General features: G+C 38.8%; 1 protein-coding gene across 2 annotated transcripts in view; it reads left to right on the forward strand.

Moving 5' to 3' along the window:
* Positions 1-23,989, forward strand: part of LOC121960118 (centromere protein P) — a 105,787-nt gene that overhangs the window by 25,151 nt on the left and 56,647 nt on the right. The window lies entirely within an intron of this gene.

Here is a 23,989-nt window from a genome sequence, read left to right on the forward strand (position 1 = left end):
GGAATGTCTGTGGTCTCTGCCCGGCCACTCAGTAATGACTCGTAATAACCAACCTATCTTTCATTAGTCTGTATGAGTGTTTTTTTCTTCCTCACTGGCTCTGTTTTTCTCTCAGCCGCTGGTCAGACAAACACATTTAGCAGCCGTTGGACAGACACTGATTATAGGCTAGATTTTATGTGATTACTTTGGACTGACCATCAGTTGAATCTGATTCATTTTCTGGACGACTCGCTCAGAGTGACTGGGGTTTCAGGTCAGGTTTGATGTTTTTCAGTTTGGCTGGGTATCAATACCCAAAACCTTTAAGGTGTTATTCATTGAAATAATTAGATACTAAGTAGTAATGAAATTTAACCAGTTGGATGATACATGCATCCAGATCTGTAAATATATATATATATTTGTGTGTGCATATATATATATATATATATATATATATATATAATTTTATTTTTAAATTATTTTTTTTTACAGCCAGTCACTGCAAGCATTCTTCAGTTTAATGTGGCATGTGATTGGTGCACTACTGTAGCAGCTACAACCCTCACCTCAATTAAATAGAAAAAAAGATGGTCCTCAGTTGGTATTGGTATTGGTATCTCTTTAGGCTACTGGTATTGGTACCGATATCGTGATTTTTTAAAAATGATATCCAGCCCCATTACTCAGTGCCGTCACTTCCTTTTTAATTATCAACCTATAAAGGTTGTTCCATAAAGCAGTGTTTTGTCAGCTAAAAAGAGGGCAGAACAATGAATGTAATGTTCATTCATACTTATTGAGTTACAAGGTTAAAGTTAAACAAAACTAAAGTGCAGAGTATGTACATGGCACAAGGTAGATTTATTAGTCATTTTTTAAACATAATTTAGAAAATCAAAAAGTGTCCTTGATCCTGCAACATCTTTGGAGTTGAAGGATGAGTTGATCCAAATAACCAGCTACTATGAAAGTTCCATCCGGCTGCTCGGGCATGTTGCTGCTGATGGCATCATTCAATTCCTGCAGTGCATTTTTTAGATTTGCATCAAAGTCTTGTGTCCTTTTGGCTCTGAACAAGGTCCACCTATCCAGTGCAACAGCCCAATCCAGGTTATTAGGGGTTAACCATGCCTCTTTGAAGATGTGCGCAGAGCAGTTTCTGATTTTCCGTTGCCAAGTGAGCATCAATCGCATCTCATCCACTTTATTTTGCTGCGACCGGACATTAGTCAGAAGAAGGCTTGGTAGAGGAATAGCTCTCAGTCTAAGTTTTCGTCAACATCACCCTGATCACGGCTCACCTCCCTCTCTTTGTCCGCCACTTTCAGTTTCATTTCTCCCCTCTGGTCTGACTAACCACCTAACATATGCTGTTGGTGGGGATCCTCTCGTGGTCTACTGCATTCAGTCCAAAACCCCACACAACTTTTCCCGATGTTGATAAGTGCTTCTCTATTGTAGAAAAGTCGTGCGTCAGCAGGAGGGGCCATGGAGTGAAAAAAAAAGAAAAGTAAACTATAGCAAAAAAGCAGCAAGGATTTAAGGAGCTACTGGCTGCTGGATCTACATGCTCTGCTGTCGTCTGTTTACATCGCTGTGTTGTATTGGGCAAGTTTTATCCAAATGAACAAATACACATGGTTCCCGTGGATTAGCGTAAATTCTTATAAATGTTTTCCAATTCAAGGTCTTAAAAGAGTTTTCAGAGCGTAGGCACTCAGTTTGAGCTCCAGCAGATCAGTTGAGCAGATTTCAATTTTGTTTTTGTTTTTTTTTTAATTTCTGCATTATGCATATAATAATGCATAATTATTATATTTTATATCTCTCAACAAATAGGTGTAGTCTAGGGGTCCTGTAAGAGGTTCTAGTTGAGATCAAGAAGATTAAGGTTTGGACATACTTTCTGCATTGAAAGTATGTGCGCATCTGCGGTCATTCGGTTGCACACGCGGTTCTATTCATAGTGAGATTGAGGGTCCGCGTCATCCCTCGGCAGTAAATGGGAGGGCTGGGAGGTGAGCTTAACGTCCTCCTACTGCAGACAACAGGCAAAACTGAAACAAACAAGATGCTGCTGGGTCTTGAGTGAATGTCTGTTGAATATCCAACTTTAAACTAAGGTTGCTCTGATGAGTGGGCTGAGAGAATGGATCGGAGCATAGGTAGATGATGATATTTATAAAATGCAGACCAAAGCAAACACTTTTGGCGGTTCAGATGGCCACTGAGGCAGGTCCAGTGTGCATCTAGGAGATTTGGGGGTTTCATTGGTGGTTGTACTCCTACGGGAGATTTTTGAGCTATGTTTAAAACACCATTTTCCCACCCCATCATCAAAACAACAAATGAAAATCTTTTGGAAAAATGATTTTTATCCCTCCACTTGATACCTTTTTATAAGGTTTTAATGGTTCTATTGTTCTAGTGGCCCTTGAGGATCTTGTGGTACCGTAGGAGATTCAAGCAGGCCTTTAGGAAACTGTAGTGGTCCTTTAGATGAACAGGTTTAGGTTCAACAGGTTTTGAAACTGAAGCTGGTGTGAGGCTCATAGTGGATCATTACCTTAATAACACACCTTGTGGTGGGTTTTACTTTCACGTGTCATCCATCCATCTGTGAAATTACAGCAGTAATATCCAGGAGAAAGTTTTTCATTGTGTTGATGAAGTAATGTGAACAGGTTCTATGTACAGATTAAGTGTGTCTTCATCCATTTGCAGTTTTATGTGTTTTCCATTGACATGTTTAGCTGTATAAGCTTTCAGGATTGTAGACATAAACACATATGTTTCACTGTACACGAAGCTTAGTTTTAAATGGGCCGTAATCTGTGTTTCTGAAAGAAGGTGCTCTATCTAAACCAACTGAAGACTGTTCGTGAGACTGAAGCCAGAACAGACCAGCAGTAGCATTTGGTCACTTTATTATTTCCTTCCTGATGTTGAGGTGTCTTGAATGAAAATGTTGTTCAAAAATTTGGATGTTTTCTGTTCTACTCTCTGATATGTAACATTTATTTAACCGTCTTATATAACTTCACAGGTAGAGCAAGAGTGTATTGGTTTGTCCAGTCCCTGTGTTGTTTTGATTAGTGGAATGGGTAATGAGCTGTAAAATAGTGACGCACTGACAGGTGGAATTTACCACTGTCATCATTTCCTCTTTTATATGAGTTTCATCTTCTCAGGCTCATCCAGGCTTAATGAGTCTTATTAAAATGTGATTTTTCTTCTTCGGTTATCTTTAATGTATGGGAATTGATTGGATCATGTACACTGAAGTTACCACAAAGTCTTTTACCATGCCAGATGTAGAAAGACATCATCTGGGTTCAGACTCCTCATCTGCATTGTTTTTAGCCACATTTAGTCTTCGGTCTTTATAGTTTTTGGCAAACATATGTGTGCAATAAGGCGTGCATCATCGTTATCAATGCCTTAAAGCAAAACAGATTAAAATTTTCCATGACATAACAGGAGACTGGATATTGACTGAATTAAAAGTTTAAGTTCTCATTCATCTAAATAGCTCAATACTTTCTAGTATGACACCAGTTTGCTGTATTTTCGTTCAAGTGATTCATATGAACCGCACAAATGACTTAAATCTCACACAAGTGGAACAGCAGATAGGCTTCTATGTTTTTTGGTGTATTTGGGGTTTTGCTGTATTTTTTTACGATTTCACCTGTTTTGAACAGCTAACAGTCATCTTGAGGTCCTATAAATTAGATATTTCTTTAAAATACTAGTTTGGCAACCAATAAAACATCAGGTGCAAAGTTCACTTAACTTGATGGGTTGATGAACAGAATGAAAATGCTCCTTAAGATGATAGAAAAGGTGAACAGGTTCTTAGTGGTCTGATTGAACCCTCAGTCATATCTCAGCCGTTCATCGCTTTAATCAACGCATCTGTATGGAATAATATGTATCAGTCCTCTGAAGCCTCACGCTTTGAAAGAGTTATGCTGTAGAGGCAATAACACATCAATAAATAACAGCTAATGTGATGAACATAAAAATTGCCAAAAATGAATTAGAAACAGAATTACTGGGAAATGGCAAAGTATACTGACAAAGTATGTTTCCAGAGTAGAAAGGCCAAACGATTCTCAGTAAGAAAATGAAGAGACTTTGTTCGCGCCGTCTATTCAACAGCTGTTGAGGTCCAGCTGTTCTTGGGTTGATTTCAACCTTGGTTGTCAAATCAGGGAGATGTTGGGCTTCCCTAGAGCGTTCTAAAGAATTTGCTGTTCTTTTTTTTTGGTGTCGTCCGCGGACATGGTGAAATGACAAGAGACAGTACTCCTCTATAAACAAGCAGAGCGAAAGAGCAAAGGCTGAAGTTTAACAGCAAAACAGTTTAAATAGAAAACATGTGACTATTCCAGCCTTCAAGAGGAGAGGAAAAAGAAGGGGGCCCAGATATAAACATCCAAGGAACATGAGCCCGGACTGTTACAGGTGTGTTAGCAATTATGAACACCTTTAAACTTTTACGACTCTGGGAAGAGGGCCAGCAACTGGAGAATGTTTTTACTAGGACTAATTTTCTATAGAGTTTGGACTGTCAGGGCGGTTTGACTGGTATTCTACTGCACAATAAAGCAAGTCGATGGGGGGAAACCCACCCACAACAACAAACAGAACACAGATTATTCCTGTTGTGACTCACTCAGTATGTTTGTGAACATGAGAAAGTGGGTTTTTTTTTCGAAGCTTGGAATTTTGCACCAAAAATAGAAATTGATATATGTTGAAAATAGCTTGCTCATTTATGCTGCAATATGTGCAGAGAAGACAAAGAAATGGATGAAAAGTGCATATTTGAATAGGAATATTTTGAAAAAGAATACAGATGGATACATGGGCAACAACCAGGACTGCAAGCTCTGTAAAATGAATATTCTTCAAAAATTTGATCTTTTGAATAGTTCCTGTTTCCAAATCCAAATCCTATTGTTTACAGGTTTGTTAACTAGCTTGCAGTCTTCTTAATCACTGCATTTTTAATGAATTACTAAATTTCTTTGTGGGTTATTGCCATTGTTTGTATTTAAAGATGGATGACTTAATAGCTCACAAAAGTAAAGCCAACACATCTTGATCACCCCTTGATGGCTGGCCGCAGTATGAGGTCATAAACCCCGCCATCTCTATGTCAGTGACTGGGACATAGGCCAAACTAAAAAGTCAATATACCACATACCAAATAATTTCCTAAAGATGGTTTTTGTCATTTTAGGTATTTCTTGTCACACTGATGTTTGTTCAAGTGTTCATTTTTTAATAAGTTTGGTCTTAATTAGTTATTTTGATGATATAAAAACGGGATTTGACTTAATGATGTGTGCTGATCGGCGTGCTCAAAATTGATAGTACTGCTCGTGATTGGTCGGACAGGTGTACAGTCAGAAACTCCACAACGCAGAGATTGCTTCTGTGCGGACACTGGCGCCAAATTTCATCATCCATGTTCATACAGTCTGATACTGTTGATCAGCCAAATCGCGCTGACATGTGTGTCTTTGTACATGTGCACAATACAAACAAAAAGGGGACCAAGTCATAAAAACTTGCTCCATAGTACTCCTAGTCGTCAAAAACTCCACAGGTTACCTTAAAAGTCCCAGTATGCACAGGTATGAAAGTAGTCGAGGTCTGAACTTCTCTCTCAAGTCCCCGTTTTTTAAATTTGTCACAAAGCTAATGTTACCTCTATTAATCTGAACAAAAAAGTGCAACACAAAGAATGCTGTCAAGGAGAGAGTTTTTGAAAGTGTGTGCTGTCATCCCCATCTCTGCAGCTATCACATCATGTCCCTCTCTAGTCAACAGCCATACATAACGACTGAAGCCTTTGGACGTGGCCTGATGACACTGTGTTAAAACTAGTTCATTTTGACACCTTTACAGCTGTAATCCTTAAGACTTCTGTCCGTGTTTTGTCAACATTCTTTGAGCAGCTGCTCAGAAGTACATCAGAAGAGCAACTGTTGCATCTCTGTACAGTACAGCTAAACAAACTCATGTTTTAATAAAGAATAATAGCAGCTGTGGTCTGTTCTCATGCTGCGCGTGGCTTAAGTGGTTATCCACACAATAGCAGGACACAGTAACAAGAGCTGGTTACCTTGCTGAGGCTTTGCAGATATTCAGCATGTTGCCTGTAACTCTTCATCCAACAGCTCATTGTGGCTGCTCCGTCTTGTCCCTTTACTCCATGCAATATTTAAAACTGATCTGCTGTCAAATATTACCAAGGCTTGTTTTGTAGACACGTTTGATGAATGATCACGGTCAGTGTTGAACATTGTGATGACTACATGTAGTTTTACATGACTGCTTCACAATAAAAGCCACACCATGTTTTGCCAGATGAATGCTTTTAATGTGAAGCAGGAGAAGTAGGAAATGTTCTGCCCACTTGCCCTAAATACTTCATGCTGTCGGAGAAGGTTTAAGTTGTAAAATGATAATTTTCAGCAAACCACTAACAGTTAACTTGTCCCGGAGTGTTGTAACACTTAATGTTACCTGCACTTCAAACCTGCAACTTTTCTCTCAGGTAAACACAAAAAGACTAAACATTTTTTCTGAGTTTTTTCTTTTGTCCGCTGCAATCGGCTGACGGTAAGCTGGCTTTTACGGTGACAAGTGTAAGCATGCGGTACATAACGGCACACTGAAGCCAGTCCAGACAAAACAACATAACGTCAGGGAATTTACTCCACACACAGACGCCCAATTGACTGCAGAGGAGCTTTCGACACGCTGGACCACCTGGCATTAAACAGCCTTGGTCTGCATGGGTCTGGCTGACAACTGACATGATGTATTGACCCACCACTGAGAGCTGTGTGTTTTGGTCGTGACATAGCCGCCCGCTAGCTCTGGGCTGACAATGGGGTTTTTTGTTGTTGCTCAGAGACTTGTTATGTAATCAGTGCTACATGTTTTTCAAATTAAATGGTTGAAACAAAACTACTACCTTCAATGCCCTTATTAGCCTCCATGTGAAACTAAACAGAGACGAGTCAAAGTGGCGTGCAGACAAGGATTACCGGGCCTGCACCTGTACAGAGGTGGTTACAGCTTATAGAGGCCTCTTACAGCTTATGGTTTACAGCTTATAGTCCTTCACAGTTTATTAGGCTCTTCCAGTTTATAGTTTTGGTTTTGCACATTTACAGTATGGTAGCGCTGCGCTCATATGAACCCTTTTTTACAACAGCATCAGCGGGCAGCTGGTTTTTTCAAAAAGGCTCTGATAAAGCCACTGTATGCTACCTGCCATCACCAAAATGACCAAGAGACAAAGGAAGAGACTAGCTGGTAAACAAAGTGGGAGAGCCAGATGTTTTACCCATAAGTTGACCAGGCAGGAGCTAGGAGAGTGAATATTGGACTTCAACGTAAAAGTTATAAAAATTGCATTTATTTAATACAAATTTGCAACAGCAAACCCATTTTCAAGGAAACTCAGTGGTTTTTTTTTTGTCAAGATAATGAGGAAACAGTTGCTCTGACAAGCCTTGTTACTTAAGGCGCTTGCAGTAATTGCAGTGTCTCAAGTTTTGAGTCATGCCAGGCCATTCCCCCTCTCTCTCTTCTCTCATTTTCTATCAACTTGAATTACTCTCTAATAAGGACATAAAATAAACAATACAAAGATTTTTTAAATTAACATTTATGCAAAGTCGTAGAATGTTCCCTGATTACATTTTTAATGGATTTTCCTACAATACCGGGTGTCAGCAGGTTCTTAAAATGTCTTAAAATGACTTTCATTGTATCCTTTGAGCCTTAAAAGTAATAATGAATAATCTTAAATTTGAATTTGTTAGGTTTTAATTGTTGCCTGATGTAATGTAATTTATTTTTCTTTTAATTTCTTCTTATCATAATGAGTTGAAATCATCTGAGTAAATGTGCACATCTTTGATGTAGCAAATCTTGAAACCTACCACTGAATATAATACGGCCTTTTTACTTAATACTTTCACTTGCTGGCAAAATGTAGATTAAACTAATTTAGTCTAATCATCATATTCCTACATAAAATCTACCTCTGCACGGACCATTTATACACTACTTGCCTTTATATGTACCTGCAATGCTTGAATAAGAAAGATGAATAAATCAGTTGGCCCCAAAATCTGTCATTTTCATGGTCCTGCTCAAGTAAATTAAAGCAGTTTAGGAAAAATTATTTTGGATTATTTGTTAAAAAGACACACACACACACACACACACACACACACACACACACACACACACACACACACACACCAGACTTGTTTACTTTTTTGATTTTTGACACCACAAACTTTCCCTGACCTAAGCCAAAATGTTTTTGTAGCCTAAAGCTAACCACATGTGAAGGTTGTGAACCCTCGTCTCAGGTGTCAAAGCTTTCAACACCCAAAAACCACCCTGACCACCTACCTTACCACTTCTGGACACACAAACATTTTGCCAGTAAGCAAAAACCAAACAGGCAAAAGGCAAAACCATTTGCTTACTAATAAATGTAAATTTTAGGAGAAAATAGGGTTGCATTTATCAGGTGGACGCAAGCGCGACTCCTATGGGGTGATAATGTTGCCGTTTGTCTACTTAATATGGAGGTATGCAGCTTATTTGCAAATATATTGGCCTGGAAAAAAAAACATTATAATGACGTACTTTCACCCCAGTGGCCTAAAATCAATTTGCTTTAATGGAAAGTTAAAGGGAGAGGGATGTCCATAATGAAAGAGATGCATCAGTGCACCAAAATATGACATTGACAGGGAAAGTAAATTTTATTTTTTATTTTATTAGCATTGGTTTATATTAAGTAGTCCTGGCTGGACGTCCAGATATGGAGCCTGTCCCGGACGTATTTATGACATGAAATAGACATTATCTGATCCATTTTAAATCACTAGCTTAGTGTTTGTATGACTCATCTCTTTTCTTTAGTTTTTATAGTTACATCACACTTTCTAAATATCAGTCATTCCCTCTAACGCTTCACAAGAGAAGTTGCACAATTTGTTCAGTGGAGCTGCCCGATTCATGTTAAATTGAATCTTCGGTCTGTATTACTGTAGGTATATTCTTTTTCCACCCGCTTCCTTTTGGAAGTAAATCTTTATGCAGGAGAAGTATTCTGTCCTCCTATTTACTGTAGAAGTGAGTCTTTTTCCTTATGCTGAGCTTTGGTTCAAATACTGGCATTCAGCCGTGGAATTCAGTCCCACAGGATCTGAGGAAGACCTGATGGTTAAAACAGAACCACTGCAGCCTCCACAAGGAGACCACCACTTTGGTTTTTAGAAGCAACAGGTTAGTTTTTAATTTCTACAACTTTTTCCTCCAGAGCTCAGGGATTAAAGACCAAGATTGTTTTGTGCTTTTGCACGTTTGAATGAACCAAAACTCCTGTTGGTAGGTGTAAGTTCAAGTTATAGTTGGTACCTTTTTATAAACACAACTTTTTTCAGAATTTCTGAATCTGTACTATTTCCATATAGCAGTATATGAGACAGAGAATCTGTGTGAAAAAAAATCTCTGCTTTCTCTATTGTCTCACAGCACCTCTAATGACTTTTTCAACTATTAACAGAAACAAACAATCAGAGCCGAGTAGTCTCTAATGCAGCTGTCAATCAGTGCTCTTGAATTACTGTCAAACTGTCAAACAGCGCTGATCAAATGTAAATCAAGATTCTGGCACTGCATTGCCTATGTCTTGCCTCAAATGTTTTAAGAAACATTTTCAGTGTACTTGTGTGAGATAGTTTGTGACCCAGCCACCATGTTGGAAACAGTCATGACACAAACTTTGTAGATTCGGTAGAACTCAGTAGATTCTAGCAAATGCCATTAGAAGCAGAGTTTCCTGAAGCTGTTTTTGTTTTTTTGATTTTTTTTTTTCATGTTTCTGTGATGTAGTGACAGTTTCAACAAATGCAACATTTTTTTTTTTATAAACGTTACCAATTGTAGCTTCAAGGCCCATTTCTACCTTAATTATAAACATAGCCATACTATATATGATATAAATGCAGTTTTTCATAGCTTGTTGCTTTGAAGGCCTGTTTTCTTATTGTGTACTGTATTACTGTGAAGCTGTATTGAATACTGCTGCAGAGCTGCTGCTTGAAAACTGCAGTATGCTTGCTGTATGGTTCCTGTTGTCTCAGACAGATGCAGAGCAGATGTTTGGGATGCATGGGGCGGAAGACCGGGACTTGAAGTTTGCTGTTGCACATACGACTCTGTCATGCTACACAAGTTGTTCTAAGTGAGACAGCTGATGAATTACTGAAACTAATGTAGATGCAAGATTGACTGATGTCAGGCCTGAACTGGAGCATGCTTTCAATTAGCTCCCAACGAGTTTGATATGACAGTGATCCCATGCCAGAATGCTGTCCTGGTTAGAGTTTTGAAGAAAATCCACACGCCAAGCTGAAAGTGCACTGTTTTGTTTTTTATTACATGCTCAGTTCTAGATACTGATTTGCCTTTGGGAGTTTTCGGCTTCTTAGTTTTCTTTTTGATTTTGTCCAGGCCAAAGGTAAGCCTGGCAGTCTCAGGGTAGAGATCAGGTTCTGTTCTCCTCTGGTTTATTCATGGTTTATTCTCCTCAGACTTAATCAAGAGCCATTGAATTCAGCTGTGGTGAATTTCAGGGGATCTTTGGTTCATGTCATGTTGTGGACATCTCAGGGTCTGCTGTGGTGTCTAGCTGCCGACTGTTTACTGTAAAAAGCACTTCATGCTTCACTTAGCCTGGAAGCTCTTATCCCAGCATGAGATTTTCTGTCAGCTTCGCTAGTCCAACAGAACACCTCAGAACCCAGAGAGGTCTGTTAGGTTCCACCGAGAGTGAGTAAGATGGGTGGCCAGGTCGCCTTTGTTATTGTTGTTGTTTAAAGTAGGGGCATTTGTTTCATAGACATAAAGACTTTGCATGTTTAGAAATTACAATCATAATTCCAAAGATTTAATGACATTTGGAAAGGGAAATTTGAAAGACTCAGTATTCCCTTGTGAAAGGAACACTGAATCAGAAGGTACCTGCAGGGTTAGAATAAGCTCTTATTGGCCATCAGCATCTTTAAAACTTCATGAATGGTTTTTTGAAATATTAATGTCATTTATCCACCTCTCACAACCTCAGGAAGTGTTTAAGCAGATCACCTGGGGTGATTATGTAGCATTTCACTTGGTAAAGAGGCTCTCTTGTAAAATGTAAGATCACTAAGTAATTGTCCTCCTCCAGGGTGTTGGTGTGTTCAACAGTCATTAACCACTTTCCCTCTGCACCAAAAAAACATTATCACCCGCTTACAAGTGGCTTTTGTATGTAATGGAAAAGGTAACAATCAGCATTCACACCTGGGTCAAGTGACTCTGCAGTAGTCACAGGTAATTATCAACTCCGTTACCGGTCAGGAGTGACAATAATACAAAAGCTGGGTGAACGTGCTAATTTTAGCACCGTTACTGGCCAAATGCAATGATGTGCCACCACAAAACACTGTCCTATTCCGCCCAAGCAGTACTACAATATCGTTCAAAATTAGTTTGCTCCAAATTTAAAAGAGAGCCTAAATAAGAGAAAACAAAAATAAGAAACCAAAACAAGCTTTTCACTGCCCCCCATAGCCTGTCCGTGATGACGAAAGTTACCCACCAGTAAAAGAAACAGAGAAGCATGCTTATCCTCTGCAGAACCATGTTCACATCTCTGGTATACTGTCAACGGGAAAGGACTCTATAGCCGATTTTGAGCGGGTTTTCCTGTGTGTGAAAAAAACACATACATCTGCTTATTATGGCGAAAAAGGGGTTATTTACTCCCACCACCTACTTGTGCTGTGCAGAGGTAACAACAATCTAACTTTCCCTCACCCTGAATTGGTCTCAATTGGTCTGTCTCAGGCAGCACCAAAGCTATTGTTATTTATATTTCAGAAAAGATCCTAACTCAAAACTGCTGTCACGAAAAAAAATGATAGGAAAGCTCGTATTACTACAACTCGTGTTGTCCAAAGGTTAGGTATTAAATCAGAAATTTTCAATATTTACATTCTGTTGAACCACAGTTTGAGCAGATCTACAAAAAACATCCAAAACACAGTCTAAAAGCTGTCGACTGGCCCACTGGCTTCGTCCTCCTGGCTCCTCAGACCTTAGATCATCACAATCAAAAACTAAGTAAGTGGACACTGGTGTGCTCCATCCACCACTGAGCAAAGATGACGGGGAGGGCGGCACCTGGAGAGACAAGAGAGAGCAGACACAGACAAAACCCCACAGCATGTAACAATACTACTTTTAGGAAAACATTTGATCAAGTTTCTTAACGAATTATATAAAATGACTGATAAAAAGGAAAACTCCAGGTGTATTCTGATAAGTTGATGGCTGAGATTAATGCAGCACTGCCCACAGGGCGCTGTAACATCGCTGTTTATTTTGCAATGCTTCACAATAAGACAGTGCAGGGCTCTTATAGTATAGTACTAAAATTAAAACATATTTTTTAGCTACACTTAAGAGTCTTCCCGCCATTTACTTAAAAAATCTTCTACAGATGTGTTATTGATAAATATCGTTAGATTCATGTTTTGTATTCATCATGGCACATTTGCACATATGCTGATGATATATTTGTATACGAGGTTAAAGTCTATATCATTCCTGCCTTTAGAATAATAAATGGACTGCATTTATATAGTGCTTTTCTAACAACAATGTTGCACAAAAATAGACCAAAACTAACACGCACAACTTGAAGCAAAGGGTTTTAATATAGTGACACACTCCTTTACATCGAGCAAAATAAAAAAAATTTGGCCCTGAAGTTGACTCTATAGCAATAATAAAAGACAAGGAGACAGAAAGTTGTAGGTCATTTTAACATATAACACCACTGAACTTAAGTTTCTTCACATTAACAACACAGACTTTAGTGTAACAACCATTGAGTGGTTGAGCTGTTTTTAACACAGGCGCAATTCACCCACACATACAATCCACCTGCTCATCAGAGAAAGATTCACACACACAATTTTCAGTTTGAGGTTTAGTTTCTTGCCCAACTTCCACATGTACCTTGATTTATCTCCCAGCCCTGGCTCAGGTATACCCATCTCCTAATTGGAGCTGTTAAGTAGCAGATTGATAACAAAGTCCCTCAGGAATAGAGATAGCATCTCCATCTGCTGAAACCTATTCATACATAAAAAAAAGTCAGATACAGTAGCACCCACCCTGAGATGCCTGTTCTTATTGGAGAACCAATGCTCATTTTTAGGTTAAAGAATGTATTTGATTAGACTGATCAACCGTCTGAGAGGCACTTAAGGAGGACATGGACATAATGGAATTTCAACTTTGGTAACTGGCACTGATTTGTTTAACAGAAAAGACAAGCAGAAGTTAAAGAATTGAAACGACAGATTTTTACAGCCTCAATGTTGAGATTCTGGCGTATAAAACAAACGCTTTTGTTCCTTCTAATCAAATCTTTTATTTTTTTTAATCTTGGCACTGTGTTGGGTCTGCAGTGTTGGTGTCTTGATGATGGTCTCTGTCTGTTGGTACTGGACAAGAGACCGGCTCTGATTAGACTGTCAACTGAGACATGACGATTTGGACTAAACCAGTAGAGACATATGGAGGGTATTACTGGCTGACTGGGTTCCAGTGTGCGGTGGTATTGGATAGTTGTTCTCTGTTCTCTGATGACTACTGGATTTGTTATCCCAGCATTCCTGACGTTTTCCTTCTCCCAGAACTGAGGGACAGTTAAGCGTTGAATCAAAAGTGATTCATGCTGACTTTGAATCTGTTTAAATACTAAATATCAGTAAATCTTGTTATTCTAGTGACCCCCTGGTGTCAGACGGTGATTAATTTGTCTTCATGTCATCTGTCCTAGCTGAACATTTACTGTCTGTATCAGTCAGATGATGAAGGCTAAGTTACAGCTTGACGGCACTTTGTTTGTTGCTGCTGAACAACATAAAAACAGAGCGACTCCAAGACAACATGTGTTTCCAGGTTACAATACCTCATTGTTGGACCTTAGACTGCTGAAAATTAAACTGGAGTGATTCAGAGTAAAACTATTTCTGTTGATAAGATCTCAGAAAAGCTGAATGATTTTACATTTTTGTTTTATGGACATCTTAACTTAATATGATGACAAGGTTGTTTTTGAAAAATAATTGGGTGTGATATCGAACAGCATAACTTTTTACATTTTTCAACATAATTTAAAGAAATATCAATTAATGACTGATTTGATATTGAATCTTTACACCAAAGTTTATTGTTCGTACCCCAATTTACATAGAAAATATATAGCCTGTGTCATTTGTCTCCAAGCTGTTAATGATTTCCGCCACCTGAACTACTGCAGAATGAAGGTTGTCTCATCTGTTCAGCTTGTTAACATTGTCAGTGCTTCTCATTAAAACTAATGAGTCCCGCTGTTGGCTGGCAAACAGTCATCAGTGACAAGTGCAGCATGATGTGACTAATTGAAGACTTGTGATCTGCACAAGTATGTTGAGTAAAACATAATGGGGCATATGGAGACTGTTATTTGTTGAGTGGGTTCCAGTGCTGTGTTGTTTTGGTTTGTTGTTCTCTAATGACAATTTGTAATCCAGACATTCCTTCAGTTTGATATCACCCAGAAATACGTGGAACTTCTGTAGCTGAAAAACTGGGTCATACTGGTTCTATGCCCTGGTAATTCGCCATTGGCTGCTTTTAGCTCACTGGCAAATGGGTTGATTCAAGTAGGGCTGCACAAATCTGAATGAGAAAAATGAGAATCAGATTTTTTTTTCATTAACATTTTTTTTGTCATTAAGAACTGAAATCAAGTTTGTTGAAATACAAACATACATATGTATATCAGTCCATACATCCATCTGGCCTATTCTTGTGAATGCGATATCTCAAGAAGGCCTCAAGTCAAATTTGACACAAACATTTACTTGAACTCAAAGATGAGCTGATTAGAATTTGGTTGTCAAAAGTCAAGGTCACACTGACCTTAATTTTGTCTCGTTCTTGTTAACGCAATGTCTGAAGATGACCTCAAGGGAGTTTCTTCAGTTTGGCCTAAACATCAACTTTGACTCAAGAATGAACTGATTAGTATCTGGTGGTCAAAGGTCAAGGTCACGGTGACCTCATTAAACTTGTTTTTGGCTATAACTTAAGAACCTTGCTTGCTCACCCTGAAACTGTGTTGGTTGTGTAGATCTTCTGTGCTGCTGGGGGAAAGATGTGTGTGAAGCGTTCATGTTTCACTGACATGGATGTAAACTGTAAGTGCAACTTGACTGGTGCGATGAGGCATACAACGATGTGGGGGTATATCTAGTTGGAGGTTGTTTTGTTTTTATAAAAAATCTGCTTTTTGCCATCAATATTTCCTTCATGTAAACAGTACAAGGAATATGATCACTCACGACTGGTGAAGGCCACAAACAGTTCATCTCATGCAACTGCATGAAATGCTGAATTTAAGAATACATCACAAAAGGTTTTTTGCACCAAGTCCGTATTTTTAAATGCATTTCTTTTAATCTGTCACGCGATAAAAATTGTAATACGCAGAAACCTTGTACACTAAGCCTGATATAATTGTTCCATTCATTGCAAAAATTCGCAGCGACCTGAGTTATGAAATTATTCTGTGAGCCTATTAAATTGTACTCTTCTGCTGTGAGCATTGTCATGGCTGTGGTGCATTTCTGGATGGGCTAATGTTACCTTCTTTTTGTTGTGTAAGATCTCAAAAAGGACATCGCTTTCATATGCCTCCACTTTTTGATGGCCCACTGTCAACTTCTGCCCTGTTCCTCTCTCTATATTTGCGGATGTATATGTCCAACAGGTAACGCCACATTTTTTTCCACAGCTTATCGGTCAAACAGCTCTCTGAAGGCTTTTGATGGATGCAAAAAAACACAGAAAATCAAGCCAGTTTAGAAACCTTTAATGACGGATGGAAATTTCAGAGTCTGTGTGTAAATTTGAATTGACAAAAAGTGAGGCTGCATTTTTTTTTTTTCAAATTTGGAAATTTTGGACAAAAAAAAGTACAGACTTTGTATACTAAAGGCCTTAAGTCTGTTGGCTTCTCTTGAGAACAAAAATGTTGTCTGTTGTGTTTTTAAAAAAAAAAGATAAAAATCACAACTAATACACAGCTCACCTGTACCCAAATATAGCGGCCTTGTTCAATTATGAGGTAGACAACACCATGTTAGATCTGTTGTTAGTAAACAACTTTTTCTACCTATAAACTCCAGCAGGTCAGCGCATGTTTTAGTCCTTAAGGATCCTAACGGTCTCTGAACTCAGTCTGTTCATGATAAAGTAATTATTGATAAAAAAACCCCCAAAACTGTCAGGCTCATGTCTGATTCCATATGTTATTGTTTTCAGTGTTGACCAGAGCCATATATTCGGCTCACTTAGGCAATAAGTCATCGCGTCTGTAGTCTTTTGAATGCTTTGCTGGATGTTTGAGAGATTTTCCACTGAAGTTTTCCTGGCCTTTTTTTTTTTTTTTTGACGTTTCAGGTGGCTGTACATTTGCAGTGTTGCTTTCACTTTTAATGCTCTTAACTGTAATCTTTGTCTTTGAATCTGGGAGATCATGATTGTACTTTGATTAATCCTGCAGCTATTTTGCGATTGTTCTCCTACACACTTGGCACATGAGAGAAGTTTCGGTTCTGCAACCTCACTGCTAGATGCCATTAAATCCTACACACTACATCGTAGACACTAGATAGGGGATATCAGATACCGTTTTCTGAAGATTTGGAGAGTTTTTTCGGATGGTGAATGGTACAACGCTGCTCCACTGGAGATCGAGATCAATATTCAAGATCTGAAAATGGGTATAATATGTCCCATTTAAATGTCTTCTTCTGTCTGACCAACAATCCAAAACCTAAAGATGTACAAATACTACCACAAAAAAAGGAAGGAAGCAAATCCTCACAATTGGGAAGCTGGAACTACAAAATGTTTGGCATGTTAGCTTGACAAATGAGGATTAAGGATTAATCAATTAACAAAATAGTTCCCTTTGTTTTTCCATCAAATGACTAGTAGATTAATCAAAATAAAATCTCTCCCGTGGTTGGAAACACCAGTTTATTTAATCTTTTTTAATTTTGCCTCAGCTCCTCAGGTTTTGAGGCAGACCGATGTGCAGTAAAAATGGTATGTAGTTGGTTTTTTTTTCCAGTTGATGAATCAGATTCGGAACAGTAGCATACTCTGTCTTCTCCCTACTGCAGTTACAGTTCATCTATATTATTGTTTGCGGTCAAGTCAATGCATTTTTCATGTGTTTGTGGAGGCAGGGGAATTCTGGGAAGTTCCCATGTTAATGTAATTATGTCTCTTTAATAGGACATTGTGGTCTTGAATGTTTCCCTGTGTGCTAATTGTGATGAGGAGAGCACGGCTGTCTCCTCAGCAGTCGTCTCCATCTGGATAAAATCTCTTTTTATTGGACTGCTCTTCAAAAGCTCTTGCTTTAAGATCGCTACTGGCTGAAATAACAGCGTCTGTGATTCTGGCTATGACCGTCTGTCTGTCTCTCTGATCCCTGCTCTCTTGTCTGTCTTTGTGCCTTTTATTAATACTACAGTATACCCTTGACACAAATTTCAATGCAGGTTTGTCCATTAATTTAATACCGGAAAGTTCAATTTTATGCAGTGCAGTTACTAGTACTTGGAGAAGATGAAAACACAAGTTAGATTTTATGCTTAGTTTACTTGAGATAGTAATTGTTTGGCACCACTTGGTTGCTTGTAACAGAAGCTTGTAACTGTTCAAGTGTTTATTTCTGCAGAATCTTTTAGACCTAGATGGTTTTCCCGATACTGTTATTGGTATTATAATATATGACCATGTTTATGTGTGATACGGTAAGCTTCAACCTGTAAATCATTTCTGCTTTATGCAATAATGAGGTCATTTCAGAAGGACACGTGTGTGTTATATCTCATTGGCTAGTTCACACATTACATTTACATTCTGTTGTATTAAGGTGTGTCTTTTATATACATATATATTATATATATATATGAGATAAGGGCAGGAGAGGGGAAAAAAACAAAATATAAAAATAAAATGGATTTTGCTCTTGAAAATGATGATATCTTCATATCTCACTAAGGTGTCAAAGGGAACCTTTAAGCTTGACAGAAATAGTCATTTCATGTATATCGTGATATATATCGATATCAACTGATATGAAAAAAATTGTGATAAGACTTTTTTCCATATCACCCAGCCCTAGTTTACAGATTTAGTTTACTACTTCTGCTTTTATTTGAAGCTCATTTTGATGCTCCCAGTTAGACCAGCATTCTCTCTCTCACACTCTCACACTCTCACACACTCAGACACATACACACACACACACACACATTCACACACATTCATCATAGGCCAGGTTTTTCCACTCCAGAGCCAGACAGCAATTGGCTCGTCGTCATCGTTGCTCATTTTTCATGTCAGTCATTTCCCTGCAGAAAGCATCACTGCTGGGATTCTCTCACATGAACAAACAGGCCTTTCAGACTTCACCTCTAAACATTTTAATTTCACTGGCCTCATTTAGCCTTGGCTCTGCTCTGGATGAGCTGGTGGTATATGTTTCAGTTTAGTGTGTGTGTGTGTGTGTGTGTGTGTGTGTGTGTTTGGACGGTAAAGGTGTGTTGTTGAGTGAGCGCTGACAGACTAAATGTCCAATTTTCTTCAACTTTTGAGAGTTTTTTTCTTTTCTTTTTTTGCCCTGAAGTGTGTGATTTTTTTCTAAGAGTGTCTGAAGTAGTGTGGGGAGACTTTGTAGTTCATTAGTTGTTCAGGATTTGTTTGCAGTAACTGTTTAGGATTTGTGGTGCATTCAAAAACATGATGATGTGTTGGTTCAAAGAGGCTTTTATTGAATGAGCCTCTGCAGTAAACTAATCACGATTTGTGATAATTGTGCTTTGATGCTTGGACTATGCAAGGCTTAACCATAGAAAGCACTTACTGTCTTGATGGTAACCCAAAATAACCCTGCTTTTCCCTTCATGTGCATTCATTAAAGTAATGCTACAGTGGATTCTGAAAGCAGAATGCATTACTATTCCACACTAAAAACACAACTACAACTACAGTAAAACACATGAATAACAGGACATCTAAATGTCTTTTTCTTCATCCTTGTGAAGATCCGTCTGATTCTGGTCAAAATTAGATGTTTTTTCCTATCTATTCGCAGAATTGAGATCATTTTTCTCAAAGGGACACCACTATTTTGTTTTTGTTTGGTTGGGTTTTTTTGTTGTTGTTGCAGCTCCAAAAATCATTTTCTCTAAAGAACACATACTTTTTTACTGTTTATTATGAATGTATGGGAAATATTTTTTATTTGAAAAACTTTCCTTGAGTTAAGAAAAACAATTTAAAAATCCATGACATCATCACAATGTAAAGTCTATACACTGAACTCGTGGGCGGGGCCAGCTGGAGAAACACAACTGGCCATATTTAGTGAGCTGCGGACTGTGGAAGTGTAATTTTTTTTGGGGGGGGGGGGGTATGCACCAGGTGAGCAAGTCCATTGGACTGAATAGGCACCATTTTGGCATACAGTATCTAGCTATTATTATACATCTATGCAGTCTACAGACCCATTTCTGCTTCAACTTTGACCTACTGTACTTATCGTAGTTGTGTACGCACATTTTTCCTGTGCATTGAGGAATTATGACCGCTTACATGACCCTTGTCTCGTACATCGTAGCGGCCTTTAGAAATTCTTCTAAAACAATGCTGATGTATGGGCTCTGCAGAGAAAAAACTCCTCTGTTGCATTTTAATGGGAAGCTTGCAATAAAAAGATTAGGTGGAATCAGGTGACCTTACTACTTGTTGGGTGGATTCGTACGTTAAGTATTTTAAAAGGTGGAACATCGGCTTTGAAAGCAAAATGCTGAAATATTTCTCACTATAAAGTTAATGAGAATTAGAAGGTAGATTGATTTTTCAGTAGCCTTGGATTCATTAGTGAGTTGTGAAGTGATTGATGAGGTTTTCGGATCTCCAATCAGCATAGTGGCCGAGAGCAGCGGCCCTGTCCTGCTTAATGACTCTACCAACTGCCCACTTTGTCCTCAGTTTATACTCTGGAAACCAGAGCTCCCTCCGTGCCTCCTCTGCCTCCTCTGTTGGCCTCTCACCAGCTTCTTCCAGGCTCACAGCATAACCAGGCTCATCCACTGAAGACAAACATGTCAAAGATAATGTTAAAAATGGCAAACCATGAAATCCCAATGTTTCTCCCAACGTCTCTTTGATGGAAAATATTTCTGACACTCTGGGCATCAAATACCTAATTATCATCAAACTCAAGTTCAGCTACACTGAGTCTAATTTTTGTCGAAGCCAAGTTTGAAAATTAAGCCCCCTCATCTGTCAGTGTGAAGTTGATTCATTATGACACGTCACATTGGATTATGAACTTTACGAATGTCAGGTCTGACACTAATCTAGGTTTAAAGAGCACTAAACTATGTAGATTTTTTTTAGTGCTAGATTTTTTTTGGAAGCTTTAGATGTAACACCTTGTTTTTAGACTGCCATAAAGTTTGTGATGCAATGAAAATATAAAGGCTATACATTACTCGTAATGGCAATTGGCCTGCTGTATGATTTTTACATGAAAAGGTCCCAGATGATAAAAGGTTTGACAAGTGTTTGATAGGTAAGGGAGGCTTATGAGGAGAAAAGGATAGAAACTTGGCAAAAGTAACATGAATTGGCTGTTTTGGATATGAAATATTTGAACTGTAGAGAGAAAAGGCTGATTTATCTTCCCGGCGCTTAAACAGCCTTTTAAGTGGACACGTTCCTGAGAGGGATAACAATAAATCCAGCACGCATCACAGATTTAGTTTTTACCAAAAAAAATAAAATAAAATAACAGTATCCAACAGTTTTGCAACTGAAAGAACTTATTGAGTCCTTATGAGGAGGAGTTGCCTTAAACAGGAAGAGGAGGTAAAAAGATGAAACTGACTGACACTTTGTGGGAATATTACATCATCATGACAACAACAACAAAAAAAAACAAAGAGCACATGGCAGAGGAATGAAGGACTTTGGACATTTTCAGTATCCAAGAAGTGATATAATATGCTGTGGGGTTTTTTTTTTCCCTAAATGTTAGGGACATCATGTTTTAGTGCCTAAAGATGAATTCAACAATTAGTTCACTCACAGACAGTTAATTGATCATAATCCAATTATTGCACCATCTTTCAGCCTTTGATGATACAAATTTCACTGGTCAGTGTGAACTTTAAACTAACTCGATGCAGACACTAAAACAGCTGGTGATAATCACACTAACTTGAGCCTGGTGTCTGACCTGCAGTGCAGCGCTGAGTTTTTCTTCACACATTTCCACCTGATTTAGCCGAGTAAAAACTTTTTCCTGACTTTGTAATCTGCTGTTCTGAATAATTACTGCAAATAACAATAATGTGATCTATCAGTCGATCACCTGCTGAGCTGAATTTGAAAGATCGTGATACATCTCATTTCATTCAAAATGGTCTCACTAGATGATGCTGGTTTAAACAAAAATGCCTGCGGTGTGAATTGGCACCGCTGCTTTTTTCCTGGTAGCTTAAAAGGCCTATTATTTGTTTTTGCTTTTTCTTTTTTTTTATGCATGATTTAATCTGACATTAGCAAAGTCACTTTTTATTTCAGGTGAGGCAAAACAGGAGAAACTGTGTAACTTGGTCATGCGACAAGTTTTTGAGTATATTAACAGGCGCGAACTTAATAGTGACTGGCACTCTATTGATTGTTTGTTGTCTATGGATCTGATTTTTGCAATTAGGATGCACAAACTGTGTCAAATTCAGGCAAAGACGGCCATTTTGTTGTGAGTTGCCAAGTTCTGGAGATATCGGTCATAGAGATGTCTAACTTCTTCTTTTTTGAAGTTTTTGTTTTTGCATTTTAGCCTTTATTATTAGGTAGGATAGAGTGGTAGCGTGAAAGGGGAGCAGCAAAGGGCCATAAGCCAGAATTGAACCCACGGCCGCTGCGGCGAGGACTTCATATATTGGGCGCCTGCTCTATCAACTCAGCCACCAGATGCCCCGAGATGTCTGACTTCTCTCCAGTATGATGAAACTAGATGGCACTTGGCTTGAAGTGCATAAGGAGTCAAAAAAATAAATTTGAAAAACTCAACAGCAATGCCTTTTTCCAGAAACGCTATTCAAGATAATCTACAGACCTTTTTGTGAGCAGTTTCATGTAGGAACCTTTTTTTTCTTCCCAACTACATCTACCAACAGTATCACTGTAGAAAATAAAGTGTACATCTACTCATGAATAGACTCATGCTCGTGACAGCTCAGGATGTAAACATTAATGGTGCCCTCCTTGACTGAGCTGTAACGTTAGCTAGCTTAGTGGTGTTAGGTGAGCTAGCTGTAGATGCACACTTCCTTCTGTGCAGTGATACGGGTAATTGATGTAGCTCGAGAAAGAAAATAGTTCCTACATGAAACTCCTCTCAATAAAGTCTATGGATCATTTTGAGGAATCTGGTCATGAATTCTGGAAAAAGACACTGATGTTGAGTTTATCAAATGTATTTTTTGATCACCACAAGCTGGTACCTCCAACGCTCTGCAACTCACACCAAAACAATTTAGATTTACTTCTTTTGTTCACGCTTTGTGGGAGATGGCAACAGAATTAGGACATAATTAACATGTATTCTGCTCCAACACGTAAAGCATTCTCATATCGTTGATGAGCTTAGTTTGGACTAACTTCATTAGCTGAATCCCGCTGTGCAGGAAGCTGGTAGAGAGAAATTTGTGGATGGAGGACAAAGTGAAAGACTTGTGAGGGCATGACAATACTAAAGTAGAAGATAAAGAAAACAAAGAGGAGTAAAAGCTCTGAAGTTAGGACCATTTTCTGTGTGTATGTGTGTGTATGTGTGTGTGGCTGTGAGACGTGGCAGAACGAGGCCTGGCCAACCAGCAGATCTGTTCCATATGTTTCCTGGAGAAAGAGAGCGAGGCAGCTCCCCTCCACCCCACCCACAGCACAACGAGTCTTCATTTAAAAAGACAAAACAGTCGAGAAGCAAACCATCCGCAGCACTGTGTCGTCGTACTGTACCACATCTCAGCGTAGCTCTCTGTGGACTGTAGGTATCAGTTTCAGGTAAAGATGTATCTGAGAAAGGCAGCTGGCAGGTGTTGGGTTTCTGGGAGTCAGCAGGGAGCTGGCTGCTGTTTGACAGGGGCCTCCCAGAAAGACTGAGAGAGCAAAAAAAAAACACACACACACACAGCCCATCACGTTTTCACATTGGTTTCATCACATTCATCATCCCTGTGTGTGTTTAACTGTCTGAATTGCTTTTGTCAGCGAGGCAAGAATGAATAGTTTCTCGTGTCCTGATATTATTGAGTGCCTGAATTTACTGGAAGATTTTTTTTTTTCACAAAACTGACAGTTGATTGTTCAACCCAAGATGTAGCATTCACATATGACACCAACAACCAGTTTCAACATGAATATCACATTAAAAGGGACCTATAATGCTCATTTTAAAGTTCATACTTGTATTTCGGATTTCTACTAGAACACGTTTAAAAGCTTTAATGGTCAAAAAACACTTAATTTTCCTCATACTGTCTGCATTAATTTACCTGTATTCACCCTGTCTGAGAAAGCCCCTGTCTCTTTAAGCCCACTTCCTGAAAAAGCCCGGTCTGCTCTGATTGGTCAGCACTTCTGCATCTCGGCCTCTGTGCACCTGGGTACCAGATGCCAAGATGGCGCCTGTTCATTTCAGTGGAGTTGCTCATCATGCGACCCAGTGAATATGCACTGTAGCGTTTCTTCT

Source organism: Plectropomus leopardus, chromosome 2, assembly GCF_008729295.1.
Source record: "Plectropomus leopardus isolate mb chromosome 2, YSFRI_Pleo_2.0, whole genome shotgun sequence".
NCBI lineage: Eukaryota > Metazoa > Chordata > Actinopteri > Perciformes > Serranidae > Plectropomus > Plectropomus leopardus.